The 20,694-nt window shown below is 39.4% G+C and overlaps 1 protein-coding gene across 1 annotated transcript in view; it reads left to right on the top strand.

Moving 5' to 3' along the window:
- The window catches only part of SLC2A13 (solute carrier family 2 member 13), a 328,147-nt gene that overhangs the window by 142,245 nt on the left and 165,208 nt on the right, over positions 1-20,694 (top strand). The window lies entirely within an intron of this gene.

Genomic DNA, 20,694 nt, shown 5'->3' with positions numbered 1-20,694 from the left:
ATTCAGAGCTCAGGTAGAGAGGTTGGCCGTATCCTGGGGGCGATGGCAGAGTATACGTCTGGGCCAGGATACAGGGAGATTGCCTTTGTGGTGGTGAGAAGATGAATTGGTTGTAATTGCTTCTGCTGCCTCAGTGAGGTAAGAACCAGGGTCATTAGCAAGTGCAGTAATTATAATGGATGGGTCACGTTAATTAACCACCACCTGCATAAACTGCATTCTTTGGGCGGCAGGATCCTGGGAGATGTGTTTCCCAACAGAAGCGTTTTGGGCTTTGTGGGCTGTGTTCCTCGCCCGACTTTAGCCATAAATCCTGTTCCATAAATGTTTCTCCATGTGATTCTTACAGATTTCAGTTGAGCAGTGAGGTGTTCACCGCTGAATGAATGAAATGAAAGTCCCCAATAAAGAGCCTGCTTTACACCTGCAGGTTTTCACTGTGTTTTACCAGATGATTTCCTAAGAAGTAGGGCGTCATAGGCAATCTTTGTACATACACAGTATTTCAATATTTTCACTTCTTGTTGGAGGCATGTCTATTGTTCCAAACCCCTAATATCATGAGACATAAAGTAATGAGAAGAACCACCTGTGTATTTCACTCAGTGCCATAAAAAATCTATAGCATAGGGTTTTTATCTGCCCAGAGATGTTGACATGACCCAAGCCAATTCTGAAATGATGGAAAAGCTTATGATCTGCAAACTTGTACCTTTTGAGAAAGGCTACCACATTTCTCATTATTTGTTAATGTTAGACCTTAAAGGAAATAAATGCTTATTAAAGGAAAACCATTTGAAGGGAATATTTTGTATAAACCAAATTCTCTTTAAATTCAGATTAATGATCATTCAGTGGGCACTTGCCGTAAGCTGCACTGAGGAAACAGACATGTCTGTAACACACGGACTAAGCTGTTAAAGGGCTTAGCAGATAAAGAAATGTGTAAAACTGATCATTGTACAAGTCAGCATATACGTGATGTTAAGAAGAGTGTGAACATAATACGAGCAAGCAAGTAATTATGACATTTGAGTCAGATGAGGGAAGGACCCCGTGGATGATTTTATTTGAGCTGGACCTCAAGGGATGGATAGGCTTTGGGAGGAGGAGATTTGGGATTGGTTAAAGCCCTCTAGGAGCATGAAGAACTTGAAATAAGGCATAGAGGTGCAGCAGTGTATGTGTGACGAAGCGGAGACAAGCTCAGTGTGGCTATATTATGGAAGGTAGATTTGAAACCAGATACTAGACTGTATTGAACATCACAATAAGGAGTCTCTAAGGTTGGTGGGAACATTGAAATTATGTCTTGAGTGAAATGATTATAGCTGCTTATGACTTTGATAATTGGTCACAAAGTATGGAATGGAAGTAGGGGATAATCTGAGGACATTTGACGTATTTATTGATCAACTCAACGTAGTATGTAAGGAGCAGAGAGAAACCAAAACTGAGCTGATAGTTCTAGAAAGATTTTACGTTTTGGTATCTTTTACCCAGAAAAAAGGACACAGAGCAGGGATACCATATTTATTTTAGTGTGTGTAACAGTGAGAGATACAATGAATTTGACTTTGCTGAGTACCTATAATTGTTATGTTTTGTTTACTAGTCTGTTTCATTATATCTTATTTTCTAAATGATTTTAGGAAGTTTACAGTAAATAGATCCAACCAAATGGAGCTAAAATGAAAATAAACACATAATGATATGGGAAATTAAAAATGAGAAGAGAGAGTCAATGCCATGGGGACCGTGAACACGTATGTGGTATTACTGACCACAGAGGCATAAACACGTAGTCACGACTGGTTGCATATTTGATTCTGAGCCTCCTGTCAGCTGGAACAGGAAGAATAATGCAGTCAGTTACATGATTCTCACTGTCCACGAGGAAGAAAATGGACTGATACTTTCACAGGCATTTTCATGTTTTCTTAACATGAGGCTTCACATAGGGGACCCCCAGTGTGGAGAGTGGAAGATGTCCTCTGTGACAGTAAATGCAGTAATGTGGTTTATAAAGTTAGTTCCTGAAGCATCAGGACACATGTATATACTACTTTGGTCATCAACAAGGAAAGGATTCCAAGTAAAACTTTCATGTGTGTGCATTTAAAACTTTTTTACATTAAAAGATGGGTTTTGGAAGTAAAAAAGACTGGCTACAGTAGAACTGAAAAGACTTGGGGTAAAACGTCAGAGGATGCCTTCATGGAGGAAACGGAAGAAAAGGCTCCAGCAGGGGTCGATGAAATGAAGCCAGAGAGATGTCAGAGGAGCAGCGGAAGTCTGCAGTATCAGAGAAAGCAAGGGATAGGAGAGTTTTACAGAAGAACTGGCCACAGCGTGAAATGTCAGATCAAAGAGAATGGCCACTTAATTACTAGTATGAGCAATGAGAATGTCATCAATGACCATTGGAGAGAGTTGTTCCAGTAGAATGGTGGGCGACAGGGCTGGGGGAGCTTACAAAATAAAATGGCAGAAATCGAGAAAGTATGTGTAGACTTATTCTTTCAGAGATGATAAAATTGTAGTTTGAAGGATTGATTGAAAGGGAAGAACGGGGCGTAGGATGTGCAGGATCCCAGAGGGGGAAGGATGCAGAAAGACGGACCAGGTAAATGGAGGCTCGGGGAGGAAGGCATTACTTTCACTGAGCTGGAAGGGGAAGAGAAACAGTAATGATACTGAGGAACTTTGTACTGGAAAGGGGCTAAGTAGGTTACAGGAATTTACATCAGATGTCTTCTGTATTGGTTCAAGATTTGAGGTAATTGGCAAAGTGAGGTGGAAGCTATGTGTGGATGGGGAGTCTAAGTCATGGCTCTCTTAAGTCAAAATAACACTTTAGAACAGACATTTTTGAGGTTATGAAAATTCCATTTTCTAGTTTTAAATATGTCAGTTCTTTGTTTCATCAGTAATAATTTAGTTTGCCTTGCCCCTTTATAACCGTTCAACTCCCACACCGACGTTTTACTTTTTCTTAAAAGACCAAATGGATATATAACAATAAAGTGAAAGCTTTATAGCAATAGGCTAAATAGAATATTTATGAAGAGTACTTTTTAGGAAAGTGCTGGAAAAAATGACTTTTCACTATTTTCCTAAAATGTTTATAGTAACTTGATGAATAATGAATGGGGACTAATTTATAATGTCTACAGACCTCACTCAAAAGCAACATTTGTTTATACTCCTACGTAACAGTTACATCATGGCTGTATTTTGCATAAAGAGCCATGTATTTTAAACATAATTGTTGCTAAAATAGTTTCATTCAACAGAGGCACAGAATCTTTTTGTTTTAAGGGCCCTCAGAAGACAGAATGTTCTAGAACATCCCTGAAAAGCATGCAGCGACACACTGCTTCACTTCTATTTAAATTTTGCGTTCAAATGATCATGAGCCACTCTAGGATACTGTCTAAATAAGCCATGAACAAGTTGAGTACTGAGATAAGAATCATCTCCACATCTCTGATAATGAGTATAATGCTATGCTTTTTATATATATGCGTAACTGAAAAGTATATAAAAATGAGTTTTATTTTGTAATTGAATTTTGCGGAACAGTGAGCAGATTGCATTTTTAAAAGACTGAGCTTCAGCATTCAGAAAAAGTAGATGGTTCAAAGCATTTCTAAGTAGAAACTCACTGCCGTCAGTATTTTAAATAGACACATCCTGACTCCCTTCACAGATTGCTATTGACCATATGGTAACTCCAGACATGCCTCAAAATAAAACGGCCATATGTAGATTTTCAAATACTGACCTCATCCCTAGAGAGCCATATTTATCGAGAAGAGCATCTCAAACCATATCAAGTAAAATTAGGGTCTGTGTCATATTAGAAGATGAGAAGAATCTACCTAATGAAAAGCAATCAGTCGTTAAAAATGCCAAGGCCAAAAGGTTGGGTACCCACAGACATCTAAAAAGCAAGGGCATCTGGAGAAGCGTCTTTTGAATTCTCCCTGCCCAGTGGAAGGCAAGCTTATTGCCTTGTTCAATAGCATTTACATTCCACCATACATGTGTATTTATTTTAGAAGTTAAACCTTTATTAAGTGAAAGATGAGAGTACTGGAAAATCCATGTTTTGAATCAACTCTTCTTTTCCATGAACCTAATGCTCTGTTTGGGGGTAGTTCTATTTTGGAGAACTTAACACTAAGTTCTTTTTATAGAATATATTTATTTATTTTAAAAAATATTTTCTTCCAGTTTTATTGAGATATGGTTGAAACAGAGCACTGTGTAAGTTTAAGGTGTACAGCATAATGAATTGACCTACACACATGGTGAAATGATTGGCACCAGTTTAGTGAACATCTGTCATCCCATATAGTTGCAGAATTAAATAAAAAAAATTTTCCCTGTGATGAGGACTCTTAGAATTTACTTTTTTAACAACTTTCCTATGTAACATACAGCAGTAATAGTTATGTTTAATCATGTTGTATATTATATTCCTAGTACTTATTTATCTTGTAACTAGACATTTGTACCTTTTGACCACCTTCATCTAGTTCCCCCTCCCCTACCGTCTGCCTCTGGTAACCACAAGCCTGATCTCTTTTGCTATGAGTTTGTTTGTTTTTGAAGTATGATTGACTAACGGCACTATGTTAGTTCCCATGACACAACATAGTGATTCAGTATTTCTATACATTTCAAAATGATCACCAGCGTAACTCTAGTTACATATGACACCATACAGAAATACTATATAATTACTAAGTTCCTCATCCTAAATGTTACATGTGCTTGCCTCCTTTGTTTTGTAGTTTGTACCTTCAAATCCCCCTCACCTAATATCCATAAACATTGATTATGATTTGCATTTCCCTGGGGGGCTAGCGGTGTTGATCATCTTTTCATGTGTCTTTTGCCCATCTGTGTATATCTTTATGGAAAAATGTCTGTTCAGATCCTCTGCCCATTTGTTAATTGGGTTGTTTTTTTTTTTTGATGTTGAACTGTATGAGTTCTTTGTATATTTTGGATATTAACCCATTATCAGATATGTCATTTGCAAATATCTTCTTCCATTCAATAGGTTGCCTTTTTGTTTTGTTGATAGTTTCCATAGCTATGCAAAAGCTTTTCAGTTAGATGTAGTCCCATTTATATTTGCGTTTGTTTCCCTTGCCTGAGGAGACGTGTCCAAAAAAATACTACTAAGACTGATGTCAAAGAACTTACCACCTACACTTTCTTCTAGTAATAGTTTTATGGTTTTAGGTGTCATTTTTAAGTCTTTAATCCATTGGGAATTTATTTTTGTCCATGGTGTGAGAGAGTCATCCAATTTGATCCTTTTGCATATAGCTGGCTGGTTTTCCTAGAGCTATTTACTGAAGAAGATGTCTTTTCCCCACTGTATATTCTTGCCTTCTTTGTTGTACATTAATTGCCCATAGAAGTGTAGATTCATTTCTAGGTTCTCTGTTCTGTTCCGTTGATCTATATGGGTCTGTGTTTGTGCCAGTTTTCTGATTACTGTAGCTTTGTAATACAGTTTGAAATCAGGGCACATGATACTTCCAGCTTTGATGTTCTTTCTCAAGGTTGCTTTGGCTATTTGGGGTCTTTTGTGTTTTTGCAAATTTTAGGATTATTTGTTCTGGTTCTGTGAATTACACTGTTGGTATTTTAATAGGGATTACATTGAATTTGTAGATTGCCTTGGGTAGTGTAGTCATTTTAACAATGTTAATTCTCCCAAACCATGGGCACAGTATCTAATTCCATCTGTTTGTGTAGTCTTCAACTTCTTTCATTAATGGCTAATGGTTTTCTGACTATAGTTCTTTTACCTCCTAAGTTAGATTTATTCCTAGGTGTTTCATTCTTATTGATGTGGTTGTGGATGGGATTGTTTTCTTAATCTCTCTGATAGTTTGTTGTTAGTGTATAGAAATGCAACTGACTTCTGTATATTAATTTTGTATCCTGCAACTTTACTGAATTCAGTGATGAGCTCTGATAGTTTTTTGTCAGTGTCTTTAGGATTTTCTATGCATACTATCATGTCACCTACGAACAGTGATAATTTTACTCCTTCCTTTCAAATTTAGATTCCTTTTACTTCTTTTTCTTGTCTGAATGATGTGGCTAAGACTTTCAATAGTATGTTGAATAAAAGTAATGAGAGTAGGCATCCTTGTCCTGTTTCTGATCTTCGAGGAAATGCTTTCAGTTTTTCACCATTGACTTTGTATGGCGTTAGCTGTGGGATTGTCATATACAGCCTTTATTATGTTGAGATATGCTCCCTCTATATCCACTTGGTTGAGAGTTTTTGTCATAAGTGAATGCTGGGTTTTGTCAAAACCTTTTTCTGCATCTATTAAGATGATCATAAGATTTATATTCTTCAGTCTGTTAATGTGGTGTATCATATTGATTGATTTGTGGATAATGAACCCCCCTTGAATGCTTGGGACAAATCCGACTTGATCATGCTGTATGATCCTTTCACTGTCTTGTTGAATTTCGCTTGCTGATACTTTGTTGAGGATTCTTGCATCTGTGTTCACCAGGGTTAACTGTCCTGTTAGTTTCCTTTTTGTGTGATACTGTTGACTTCTTGTATATTTTTTTATTTCAGTTATATATTCTTCATCTGTGTGGTTCTTTGTATTTCAAACTCTGTTTAAAAAAAAAAAGACTTCTAACTTCTTACTCTGTTCACTCAGTCTTCTGAGTTCTTGGAGCATCTTTACGATCATGACCTTAAACTCTTTTTGCTTATCTTTTGCTTATCTTTACTTCACTTAATTCCTCTTCTGAAGTTTTATTTTGTTCCTTCATTTGGAATATATTTCTCTGTCATCTTGTTTTGCCTAAATTCTTGCTTTTATTTCCATGTATTTGGTAAGTTGATTACATTTCCCAGCCTTTAAGAAGTGACCTTATGTAGCAGACATCCTATAGATCCTGGCAGCCCACTCTCCCTCTGGTTAGTATATGCTCTGTGTGTGTCCCCTACGTGAGCTGCTTGAGTCATTCTGTTGTGGCAAGCTGACTACTGTGGCTGGCCCGGGAAGTGTGGCTGGCTCCTGCTCTAGTTGGTTGCCAGGCCCTGCTTTTTGTGGAAGCTGCTGGTGGGTGGGGCCAGGTCTAGTGCTGACCCACTGGTGAGCAGTATTTGGGGTGGGTGGTTGGGGGGCCAGGGGTTCCAGATACAGTGACAACTTGCTGATGAGTGGTGCTGGTTCCTAACATAGCTGACTGCAGGGTCAGGGTGTTCTGAAGCTTGTATTGGCTCACTGGGGATGGGAGGGGTGGGGAAGAAACAAAATGGCTGGCTGAGTGATCCAAGATGTCCCAGAGTTGCTGTTGTCCTACTGGTGGGCAGGGACAGGGCGCAGGAGTTTCCAGGGCTGGTGCCAGCTTGCTGGTTTGTGAGCTGGATACTGACACACAAGGCTGTGGGTCTGTGGTGGTCCTGGGGCTGGTGTTCACCCACGGCTCACTGGTGGGGTGGTGTTGGGGCACAGGGGTTTCTACAGCTGGTGCTTGTCCCACTGGTGGGTAAAGCCTTGACCTGGGACTGGTGCCGACCCATTCTGGGGCAAGGTTCATGCTGGGATCTCTGGCTATGGGGCCCTGGGGGTCGCAGAATTGGTGTGTGGCCTGCTCATGGGTGGGGCCTAGGCCTCAGGTGTCCTAGGGCAGGTGGCTGCCCACTGGTAGGTAACGCTGGTCCTGCGGCTAGTGTAGGTTCACTGGTGCAACGAGCCGCATCCCAGGGTCTCTGGCTGTAGGGCTGTATGGGTCCCGGGTCTAGTGCCAGCACCTGGTATGCAGGGCTGTGTCCAGGGCCCTCTGGTGCACATGCCCATGTCCCAGCATGACTGTGGGCTCAGGGGGTCTTAAGGCAGCAGACCTGCTGGTGGGTGGGGCTGTGTCCTTGCCTGGGTAGACGCCGGCCTGAAGCATCCCAATACAGGTGGACAGGCTGGTAGGCTTTACTGGATCCTGGATCTAATAAGCTGAGGGAAGATTCCAAAACGGTGCTTGCCAGCAACAGTGTTCTCATGACAGAGCAAGCTCCCAGAAGTGGTTGCTGCCAGTGTCTGTGTCCCCAGGGTCAGCTCCATTTGACTCCTGCCTCTCTGAAACTCTCTCCAAGATCAGCAGGTGAGTCTGACTCAGGCTTCTATCTAATTACTGCTTCTGCTCTGGGCCCCAGAGCATGCGAGATTGTGTGTGCCCTTTAAGAGTGGAGCCTCCAATTCTCAGCCCTCTGGCTCTCATGAAATTAAACTCTGTTGGCCTCCAAAGCCAAACATTCTGAGGGCGCATCTTGTGGGTGTAGGAGCCCCTGGCTGGGGAGCCTCCTGTGGGGCTCAGACCCCTCCCTCCTCATGGGGAGCCTCTGCCATTGTAATTTCCCTCCCATTTGAGGGTCGCTCGCCCAGGGGTGTGGGTCTTGACCACACCATGTCTTTGTTCCTTCTACCACTTTACTGTGGCTTCCTCTTCATATCTTTAGTTGTACAGCAACTTTTCTGCTAGTCCTCCAGCCTTTGTCATCAATAGTTGTTCTGTAAATAATTGTAATTTTGGTGTGCCAGTGGGAGGAGGTGAGCTCAGGGTCCTCCTACTCTGCCATCTTGGCCACACCTCAGAACGTTTTTATTTCTTACTCTATATTTAGTAAGTAACACTGATGTTTTTTAACAGGTAGGAGGCCATTATTTTTCATTTTCTTCCTTTCTTCTTCTTTTCTTCTTTGTAAAAGAAGTAATTGAAGAGTGGGAAAAGAGAGTTGGGACAGGAGAACTGCTTTGGAGTTAGAAAATATGTACATTTATAGCCTCATAGATTTGGCTTTTTTTTATATCTAGTTCCTGGGTATTTTTGGAATAAATATGATCTTCTGAGAATCGTGCTGACAGAAAACACAGCCTCTTCCCTTTAAGAAGCTGTATTGCAGGGTGCCACACACGCTTGCCACAGTCATGCTTCCAGAAGCTGGTGGGATGATCATGATGTTAGATATTCTGTCCTACTGTAGGATCAGGGGCCCTTTAATTTGGCCTGAGTTTTATCTTTTTGGTGTCTTTATTCGTGGTAACCATCACATGTAAAGCCAAATATAGCAAGAGACAACAGTCAAAAATGCATGAATCATGGTTAGATTTTCATCTTTATTCTCAATAGCACTTACTTGTTGAATGCTTGAATCTAAAAAAGGATTATACTAACAGAATATTGTTCAAAAACATATAAAATTTAAATATCTATATGGATGTGCTCTTTTAATGAAGCAAATAATTAATATTTAGAAACATGGTTCATATATCTTAAAATATTTAAACTGATAGTGATACAGAAATACTTAAATTTGATTGAAGTATTTAAAATGATTTAAAATGTGATTTAAAATGAAGGCAGAGGAATAGGGTAACTGATTTACCTGTGGTTGTTTGAATAGTTTAACAATGTGTATCATTAATTTGATAGAACTGTCTTTTATTATTGGAGCCTGTAGTGTAGGGCCTATTGATTTATTACCTTGTGTTTATCAGTAGTCTGTGTAGCAACGTTAATGATAAAAGAAATAGAAAATTTAAATATGGACTTCATTTATTTTCATATGAATGAAGCTCTTTGAATTATTTTATGGGATCTTAAAAATGAAATCTCTTTATTTATCTCCATGGGAAGAAAACCCATGCAATATATTGACAGTTTTTCACTTGAAACTTTCAAGTTGTATTCAGCTCTGGAGAAGTTCTGCAGAGCTGAAGGATGAAACCAGAGCATCATTATTTGCATTTTAGTGTAATATGCTTCACATGTATCACCCCCTTGAATTACCAAAACACAGCCGTGAGGTAGATGTTCTCTCATATGAGGCATGTGAGTCTTAGAAAGCATAAGGAAATTGCCCAAGGTCACACAGCTTCGACACAGCCGAGCCGGATTCAGACCCGGGTTTCCCTGATTTGGGACTCCTGCGCTTCGTACCATTCAACACAGCTTACTGTTGGGTAGCCTTTAGCAGATGCAAGTCGTACATTGTCTTATATCTTAGTGTTTAGTATTTGTTGAAAGATTAGGTAAATGAGAAGATGTATATCACTAAGAATGAAATACTTGTTATGAAAATACTCTCAGAATACCGTCAGGTTAAGAGTATGTGTCCTTTCATGTTAAGAGTATAGTTGTTAAAAACCACTCATTTATTTATTAAGAAGTATTTATTTAAAAAAGGATACCTCTCTTTGCTCAAGAAAGGTTTTCTAAAGTCGCAGTTCTTAGTATTTTCCCTCTGAGCTACCACATCACCCTCCCATGGCTGTTACGAAGTTCAGAGACCTCTCATTTGAGAATTGCTTGGCTCGGGGATGCATGTTGCCTTTGCTTATGTAGATACTTTGGATGAAGGAAATGTTTTAGAATTTAGAAAGAATTATTCATAGTAAGTTTTTGAAAACAATATTTGAGTTACATTAGGCCCTATCACCATCTCCCCTTATGAGTAGAAAAAGTCTTTACTCTAGCCACCTGGAATGATAGTGACTACATTAACTCAGTCAGTGCAGAGAGGCCTTAATGTCCCACGATCAGCTCACAAGCACGCATCTATGGACAGCTGGCCCAACACAGCGTCCTGGCAAACTGATTTCTTTAGAAAGATCTCAGAATGTATTGGCATAAATGCCAGACTGTGAAGGAATGATTGAACCACATGGGGTTGAACTGATCAATAGCAACAGTCCATCCTTCCAAACGGAGCATGTGCCAAGCACCAGCTTATAATCACACACATCATCTGCTGCATACTGAAGAGGAAAACAGCATGGGTGTGCTCAGGATCCTAGTGGTAGTTTATAATTAATCACAACATTGTTTGGCAACTTGCAGGGTATTCAGACTGCTTCATTCTGGAGTTGTCAGTAACCATTATTTGCTCTGGTGTTCTTTCCTCCCTTCTCCCTTTCCTCCTTCTCTTCTTTTTCATACTCATTAAACAGATATTTATTGAATCTGTTTTGTTTGCATGACCCTGGGCTAAAGTACAATGGGAAGCAAAATGATGAAACAGAGATAAAACCCGAACCATTCACCCCACATAATCCAGTATGGAAGAGACATCAGCTACATAAGCTGCAAAAATTAGCCATCAGTGAGACCATAAGAGAGGCATAAAACTGACATCATGGTTCAGATGACAGGATATCTTCTTTTAGGAGCAGGAATGACCTCACAGAATAGAAACATATGAGACAGAGATACAAAAATATGAGACTCCTTTATATAAAACAGGTTACCCAAAGGCTGTTGGAGCATTTGTGTGTTAGAGGACAAGTGCTGTGAGATAAATCTCAAAAAGTAGGCTGGGGCAGGAGTGCCTTTCATGAAACAGACCCTGATGGGTCTGTTGTCAGAAGTTCTGAGACAGTACGTGAGGTCAGTGATCAGCGGTATGCTTTCACAGAAGGGGTGGCAGCGATGTGGAGAGGCTGGATTGATCCAGTAGAGACTAGAAATGGGGATGCCATACACAAACAAGGCTTTGTCGTTGAGCACATAACATATTAGTCAGCATTCGTCGGGGCTCTCTTCAAGGAAACAGTACCAATATGAGATAGATAGATAGATAGATAGATAGATAAATGAGATTTATTTATCATGGGGGATGGGCTCACACAGCAATGGAGGCTGAGAAGACAGTATAATCTGCCCTCTGCAGGGACCCAGGAGACCTGATGGTGTAAGTCCTGGTCTGGGAGCGGGAGACCAGTGTCCCAGCAGGATTGGATGCACACTGGGGAGGGCAGTCTCTTTACTCGGTCCACCGATTCAAATGTTAACCTTATCCAGAAACACCCTCAAAATCCTCTCCAGAAATGATGTTTCACCGAGAACCTGGGCACCCTGTGAGCCAGTCTGATTGACAGAGAAATTAACCATCATGCGTAGTGTATGCCAGAAAGTGTATTACCTGTAATTGTCACCATGGCAAGTGCTCCGACTGTGTCCACTGAACTGAGGAGGAGATAGAGACTTACTGAGATCGAATAACATGCTCAAAATCTCACGTGGGCTAAGCAGTTGGAGCTGGAACTTCGATGGTGGTCTGCCCAAGGGCAGATGAGAGCCCAGCGGCACTAGAGAGCTGGGGAGGCAGAGAGGGCACAGATGCAAAAGCAAGAGAATTTTTTCTGACATTTTACAGAAAGAATTCAAGTACAGATACATTAATTCTTGTTAGAATTTAGCTGGATGTACAAAGGAGGAAGAGGGAATGAATGGCCAGATGCCACATCTTTTTTTTATCCTGATTTAATGTAAAATTAGGTAACGTTGGGTTGGGAGTGAGAAACGACGGCTTCTCTTTTGTATGTCCTCGAGCTGGCCTGCCCTCTCTGGGTTCTTCCCTGTTCCTCAGTCCCATAACACTTTACACGTACCTCTGAGTGAGCCCGTCAGCTGTTGTGGTGTAGCTTGTCTTGTTTCTGTGTGTGACCCCCGCCGCACCTCAGTATTATAGCTCCTCCAGGGCAGGGCCTCTTCCTGTCTCTGCCCCTCACAAACAGTAAGTGCTTCAGGTATGATAAGTGGGTGAGGAACTACTTGTCCAAGGCTGGAGAGAACAAGGGACGTCCAAGGAGGAGGACTGTTTGAAATGAATGTTGTGAGAATGTAGTTGAGAGCCAACTGGAGGTGGATGGGAAGCTCCTCTGGTCCAATGGAGGGAGGGCCTGCCTCACAGACACACTGAATCTGCCATGAAACCAGGGTGGCCTGTTTTCCTAATTATCTGTAAACAATGCTCAACTCCCTGGATATAGGAATGGAGAAAGGAGTAAATTGAAATGACTGATCCGTGCTAATTACCAGAGAAATGCAAATCAAAATTACAATGAGGTATCATCTCACACCAGTCAGAATGGCCATCATTCAAAAGTCCACAAATGATAAATGCTGGAGAGGCTGAGGAGAAAAGGAAACCCTCCTACACTGCTGGTGGGAATGTAGTTTGGTGCAGCGGTTATGGAAAACAGTATGGAGATTCCTCAGAAGACTAAAAATAGACTTACCATATGACCCAGTAATTACACTCCTGGGCATATATCTCGAGGGAATTCTAATTTGAAAAGACACATGCACCCCAATGTTCATAGCAGCACTATTTACAATAGGCAAGACATGGAAACAACCTAAATGTCCATCAACAGATGATTGGATAAAGAAGCTGTGGTATATTTATACAATGGGATACTCCTCAGCCATAAAAAATGATAAAATAATGCCATTTGCAGCAACATGGATGTGCCTGCAATGTCATTCTAAGTGAAGTTAGCCAGAAGGAGAAAGGAAAATACCATATGATATCACTCATATGTGGAATCTAAAAAAAAAAAAGACAAATGAACTTATGCATAAAACAGAAACAGACTCACAGACATAGAAAACAAACTTATGGTTACTAGAGGGGGAAGGGATAAACTGGGAGTTCGAGATTTGCAGATACTGACTGGTATATATAAAATAGAGAAACAAGTTTATATTGTATAGTACAGGGAACTATATTTGATATCTTGTAGTAGCTTATGTTGACAAAGAATATGAAAATGAATATATGTATATTCATGTATGACTGAAGCATTGTGCTGTACATGAGAAATTGATACAACATTGTAAACTGACTATACTTCAATATAAATAAATAAATAAAAATAAATAAATAATGATAGTAAAGGCAAAAAAAAAAGAAATGAATGATCTGAAATCGATAACTCTGAAATTAAGGCTGGGGATAGTGGCAAGTGAGGCTACAAAAAGGATAAAAGGAAAAGAAGAGATTCAGGGATTGAAATTATGATGCATACGGAGTATGTGTATTCCTGTAGCTGGAAAGTCCTTCAGTTTTGTGTTTTGTTCCTCAGACTGTTCATAATTGTTGATTTTTTTATGCTAAGAAAAGTCAGCTCGTTTAAGTATACATTATAAAATTTCTTGACATTTGTGGCATGAACAAGAAGATGGCCCAAGTCCTAGCTGTACAAAATTGTTTGTGACCTTGAGAAGGTTACCTAATCCCTGTGTGCTTCTTTCTTCATTAATATCACCTGCTCTCCCTGACTTTGTAGGACTTTTATGGTAATGAAAAATGGTACATACGACATGAAGAGCTATTGAAATACCAGAAAATTAATTGAGATTTGAACAGATACCGAATACTCTTGGTAGTATGCACTGAGTGTTTGTGTCTCCCCCAAATTCCTATGTTGATGCCCTAACCCCCAATGTGATGGTGTTTGGAGGTGGCGGCCTTTGGGAGATCATTAATTTAGATGAGGTAATAAGAGTGGAACCCTCTCTCATGAAGAAGAAAGCAGATCTCTGCCACCCCACACATGCGCTGGGGACAGGCTGTGTGAGCACAGTGAGAAGGTGGCCATCTCCAAGCTGGGCAGAGTGCCTTCACGAGGAACCGAATCTGCCGGCCCCTTGGTCTTAGACTCTCCAGCCTCCGGAACTGTGAGAAATAAATGTGTTGTTTAAGCCAGCCAGTCTGTGGTATGTTGTTACAGAAGCTCAAGCTGACTGAGATACTTGGTGATTGATAAAATAATTAAAGTTAATTATGACTGCCCAAAACATGTGCTGGTTAGTGAGATATCAGATATGTCAAGCTTTTTTGGCTGAGGGGTAAGGGGAAATAAAACCTTGAAATGCTCTTTGAGGTTTTGGTGTCACTGTGGCCAGCACACCTCCTCTCTTCATGAAGGCTCGCAGGGTGTGACAGCGGCCTCTGTGGCTGCCTTCAGGAGCAGGCCATGGTGTTGGGTCCTTACTGTGGTTGCTTGTGCAATCATAGGGCCTCAGGCTGGGGAGCAGGGAGAGAAATATTTGAAGCCAAACAGTGATTATCTTTTTTTTTTTTTAACATTTTTTATTGATTTATAATCATTTTACAATGTTGTGTCAAATTCCAGTGTAGAGCACAATTTTTTAATTATACGTGAACATATATATATTCATTGTCACATTCCTTTCTCTGTGAGCTACCATAAGATCTTGTATATATTTCCCTGTGCTATGCCAAACTGATTATCTTGCTCCCAGTGAGGACCCTACTTTCTCCACAGAGGTATCTTTACTTGTAATAATAAGATTTAGTCTGTGAAGACGGACAGCCATGGGGAAGCCTCTGACAGTTTGCTTGTGGCAAATCATTAGTCACAATGTATTCTACTTTTTCTTCCCTAAGTTTTATTTAGTATATGGTAAAATGCATAGATGTATAAAACAGCCAAAAGAGAAAAATAAGAGCAAAGAAAACCGTGAAGACCTTCTAAGGGTCCTTCAGCCTTGTCAGTTCTTGCATTCGTGGCTTGGTAATCTTGCAGCTGACTTCATCAGTCCAGTTTAATCCAATGTTATTGTTGCTTCTACTTAATAATCCCTTGTGCCCTTGTTTGAGTGAAGGTCATGCTCTTTGGATATCTGTATTTTCTCCTTATCCTTTTCATCGTTTCAGTCTTCTTGACATCTAGAATCTCTTTATTTGTTAAGTTGTTGTGTTTTTTATTTTTAAGCAGCTCTGTTGAGGTATAATTTACATACAATAAATGGCACATAGTAAAAGTTTGTAATCTGATGAGTCTTGACATATGTATACACTGAGAAACCCTCACCGCAAATGAGATGGTGAACATATCCATACCTCTCAAAAACTTTCTTTTGTGCCCCTTTGTAACTCCTCCCACAGGCCACCACTGATCTGCTTTCTGTCAAACTATTTAGACTTGGCAGAAAGTTTGTAACTACAAATTCAGGGGGAAGGGTATAGCTCAAATGGTAGAGCGCATGCTCAGCTGACAAGAGGTCCCGGGTTCAGTCCCCGGCACCTCCTCCAAGCAGAACTCAATGAAGAAACTTAATTACCTCCTCGTCAGAATATAACTACAAATACAATATTTTAAATAGTTTATTAGTCTGTGTATTCAAGCTGTTTCTTGAGATAGCTTTGGAAGATTCTGTCTTTGGGCGAATTTGCCTATTGTAGCTAAGGTGTCGAATTTAATGCCATAAGGTTGTCCATGGTGCTTCTTTATTATTATTTTTTTTAATATCTGTAGAATCTGTATTGATTTCAGTTCTCTTATTCATGATACCAGTAATTTATGTCTTCTCTCTGTTTTTCCTAATCTTTCCTATGGCTGCTATAACAAAATACCACCAACTTGGTAGCTTAAAACAATAGAAACTTATTCTCACAGTCTGGTGGCCGCAAGTTCAAAATCAGTTTTACGGGGTTGAAATCAAGGTGTCAGCAGGGTCATACTCCCACCAGACTCTCTAGGGGACCACTTGTTCCTTGCTCTCCCTCCCTCGCCCCAAAAATGATAGCCAGCATTCCTTGGCTATGGCTGCATCCGTTCAGTGTCTGCATTCATGGTCACGTTGCCTTCTCCCATTCTGTGCTGAGTCATCTCCTTTTGCTCCCTTTTATAAAGATATGTGTGATTGCATTTAGGGGCAACCCAAATAATCCAGGATAATCTTCCCATCTAAAAAAATCCTTAACGTAATCACATCTGCAAAGTCTTTTCGCCTGTGTGCTGTGTGACATCTAAGGTAACATTAACAATTACCAGGGGTTAGGACACATAACAAGTGAGACATCATTATTCAGCCTTCTACAGTCTGGCTCTAACTTTTTCAATTTTCTTGATATTTTCTAAGAACCAGATTTTGATTTCATTTCTTTTTTCCTCAGTTGTCTCCTTATTTCATTTTTGGATTTCCATTCTGGTCTTTGTTATTCTTTTTATCTTGTGCTTATTTTGGGTTTCCTTTGTCCCTCTTTCACTGGTTTTGTGAAGTAGACACCAAGGTCATTGCTGTAAATTTTCCTCTGTTCTGCTTTAGCTCCATTCCACAAATACTCATCTGATGCATTTTCATATTCTTCCAGTTCAAAATACTTTCTGACTCCCATTATTTATTTGATCCATGGGAATGTGTTATTCAGTTTCTAATCTGGGAGGAATTTTCCAGTTACCTTTCAGTTTCTCAATTTCTGTATTAATTTTATTATGATCAGAGAACATTCTCTGTATGACTTAAATCTTTTTAATTTAATTGAGACTGGCTTTATTGCTCAGATTATAATCTATCTTGATAAATGTTCCAAGGTATTTACCATGCATTTACTTTTGGAAAGAACATTTGGTTGATAGCATGTTATGTAAATGTCAGGTCAAGTTTGTTGATGGTGTTGGTGAACTCATCCATATCTTTGTGTTTTTTTTTTTTTTTTTTCGTATCTTTGTTGATTATCAGTCTACTTACATTATCAATTCCTGAGAAAGAGGCGATGAAACATCCCAAGTGTAATTGTGGACTTTTCTATTTCCCCTTGCAATTTCACTAGTTTTTATTTCACATATTTTGAAACTTTTATTAGGTACAGAGACATTTAGGATTGCTATGTCCTATTGATGAATTAATCCCTTTACCATTACAGGTTGTACTTTCTTGCCTTTTTGCATGCCTGGTAATTTTTTATGGTATGCCACACATTGTACATTTTATCTCACTGTTGAAATTAGTTCTGGCACGCTCTTCAGTTACTTGGAAGCAGTTGTGGATTTTAAGCTGTTTTAGATGGTATCCAAGCAGTGTTTAATCTAGGACTAAATTTATACCATTACTGATGTAAAATCCATTCCAAATATTCTTCCTTATGCTCTAGGATTTTCACTCTCAGCCTTGTGTAAATTCCTGGGGTTCATTTCTTTAGTCCTTTCCTGTGGCTCTTTTCCCTGCCTTGGGTAGTTTCCTCCCACACATCCACTGATAAGTAGTCAACCGAAAATTCAGTAACTGCAGACCTCCCGTGTTCTCTTTCTGAATCTCTCTCGTCTCTAGCACGCTGCCCTGTGGGCTCTAGCCACCTGGATCCTGAGCTGCATCTTTTCAATTCATGGAGACCACCAGGTTCTGCCTGGTGTCCCCTCTCTGTGCTGTAGCCTGGATACTTTTTCCAGGTATTAGCTGGGGCACCTGTAGGGTTCATCCCATCTGCTTCCTGAATCTCAGGGGTCACTATTCTTTGCTCCATTATCATGAAAACTATTGCTTCATGCATTTTTGCCTGGCTTTTTAGCTGTTTCATGTTGGAAGTAAATCTGATAACTGTCACTCCATCTTGGCTGGAAGTAGGAGTCAATAGCTGGGGTTCTCTACAAAGTGTGTTCTGGTGCAATTTTAATAATAACTGGAGAAACTTCTGTGGCTCAGCTTGTTCACGGACAGCCTGTCCGTGGGAATGCTCTTATGGGACTGTCCTTTTCATCTCTGCCACCAGAGACCCTGCCACAGGTGGACAACCATTGTGAAGGTTACTTAGTATGAGGTGTTCAGAATGAAGGAAAAGATGAACCCATCTGGGGTTTTTGCATCTATTGTTTTATTATGTGTGATAGTTTGAGTCCTGCATTTCCAATCTACTTTAGTTATCCAGAGGTTTTAGTTTCTACTGTGGGAATATCTGTATTTCAGCAACAAAATGTTTTGTTAAAAATAAAGGATGATATGTTTCTAGGCACAAGATTGTTTTTAATTACAAAAATCAAAAGAAATGTAATAAGTAGAGCATGACATTTTAGATTTTCAGTTATGAATATTGAACCAGTTCATACATGATTTTTTTCTTCGCTTCATAGCTTCTATGTTGTAAAGATGAAGGGTTTACATTTGTTAAGTCAATTTTACTGCCTAATAAAACTAGGTTTATGATTTTAATGAAGGAAATTCTTTAATTTTGTTTATGCATAATCAGATGCTCAGTCCTTGTGACCAAAATTTATCTGTTAAAAAAATCCAGTCTTAGAAAGGCACTACCATTGTTTATCCAAACCAAAAGAAAATCCGAAACCCTGATTGTTTTAAAACTAGGAAATAAATATGTGATGCTTATGTAACAGTTTATTTCTTCATATTTTGGCAAGTCAAACTTAAATCCTAATTTGTCATAATTTTCTCTTTGTCTGCCCTGCAAAGTCATTATTACCTAATCTGTCCATCGAATCATGGAACAGCTTAATAGTGATAGTGGATACAGCTATCCAAAGGTTATAACAGATTTCTTGCAGAAGGCCAGTTTCTCATCTGTGCAGTTTCCTAAAAGCTGAAAAAAAAAAGGGGTTTGGTGTTTTTTTTAATTTAGTTTTGTCATCATAGATGTTTTTAAAATTTCCCATGGTGTACAAGATGAATTACAATCTTTTATTTGGATTTCTTGATTTATGGAAATAGGTAGATGTTTCTATGATCCTGTGTACCTTTCTTATTTTGTGGCTGATTTATAGACACCTAAATTTGCAGGTGAGTCTGCAACCGACAACTGATCCAGATGTATTTCAGCATTGTCACAAAGTCTACCTATTTCACACAACCTTTCTGATATACTAGGCTTTAAGATTGCTTTGCTTGAATCTAAAACAATTTAACATTTATAATGTTTTCAGCCTGCTTTCTAAATGGTTTATGTCCTGTCTTGGCATTTAGAGACAAAATTGTTTGCGGTAAGTCGAGTCTTCCCGCGATTATAATCATACCTGTATAGAGATGAATACACTCACCCCAGTAATGTTCAGTTCTAATTAATGCCCTGGCTTGACATCCCATATTAACTTTTACTGCTAAGACAACAGCATGTTCTGTTCCATTGCCGTGATCTAGAATATTAGATTTCCCAAAGATCATGCAACAGTGAAATTTCCTTGGATTTTGATTTATTTGACTTGGTGTAGGGGTCACTAATGAAAGCGGGCCTCCAGGAAAAATACCTCCAATGAAGCCATTAGCATCCCAGCGACTCCAGGCTGTTTCTTCCAACAGCAGGAATACCAGAGGTCCTGGGGTCACTCTGGCCCCAGAAGGACACTGTGTACAATGGCTCTTGAGGCTGAGGTGAACGGTGACAAGTGCTTCTGAGAGGAGGAAGGGCACCTTTGGCAATTATGCCCAGACAGCAGGCATCAGTTGGCTACTCGCCTTACTTAAGACCTCAGTGTTTCAGACCTACACCTTTCCAGAACTGATCTAGAGTTCTGAGATAGAGACCAAGGGTTCTGCACCATTGTGAAAGCCCATTTATATTTACCATTTTTAAATGATCACTGAATCTCACTTAGGGAAGTATTAAAAAATCTAGAAATACTATATATATATATACATATATATATATACACATACATACATATACGTATATATATACATACCCACATAAAATGGACTTTAATTTTTTAATTAACGTTTTGGTAATTTTTCTTAATAATATCTATTGCAGTCATTACCAAGTCTAACATCATCTTCAGACTCCTTAACTTTAGTTAAATAGATTAGAATGGATTTTATTCCTTTAGTTCAATAAGTTGTAATGAATTCTGTTCCTTGTTTAATTGTTTTTAATGAATGCCATTCTTTTGGTTGATTAACGCAATTTTTCCAGTGACCTTGTAAGTAGTCCCACATTGAATGGATTTTTAAGTAGTAATTAATTGCAACGTAAGTAGAAGAACAAAGAGTGGTTAACACAGCTTGTAGGGATTTAAAGAAGCACACTGACAGTTACCGTTACACAGATCTTCCTAGTAGACATAAATGGCTTTAACTTCAGTTCTCTCGTTGTTTTTG

Source organism: Camelus dromedarius, chromosome 11 (assembly GCF_036321535.1).
Source record: "Camelus dromedarius isolate mCamDro1 chromosome 11, mCamDro1.pat, whole genome shotgun sequence".
NCBI lineage: Eukaryota > Metazoa > Chordata > Mammalia > Artiodactyla > Camelidae > Camelus > Camelus dromedarius.
This window is presented reverse-complemented; position numbering and strand designations above follow the sequence as displayed.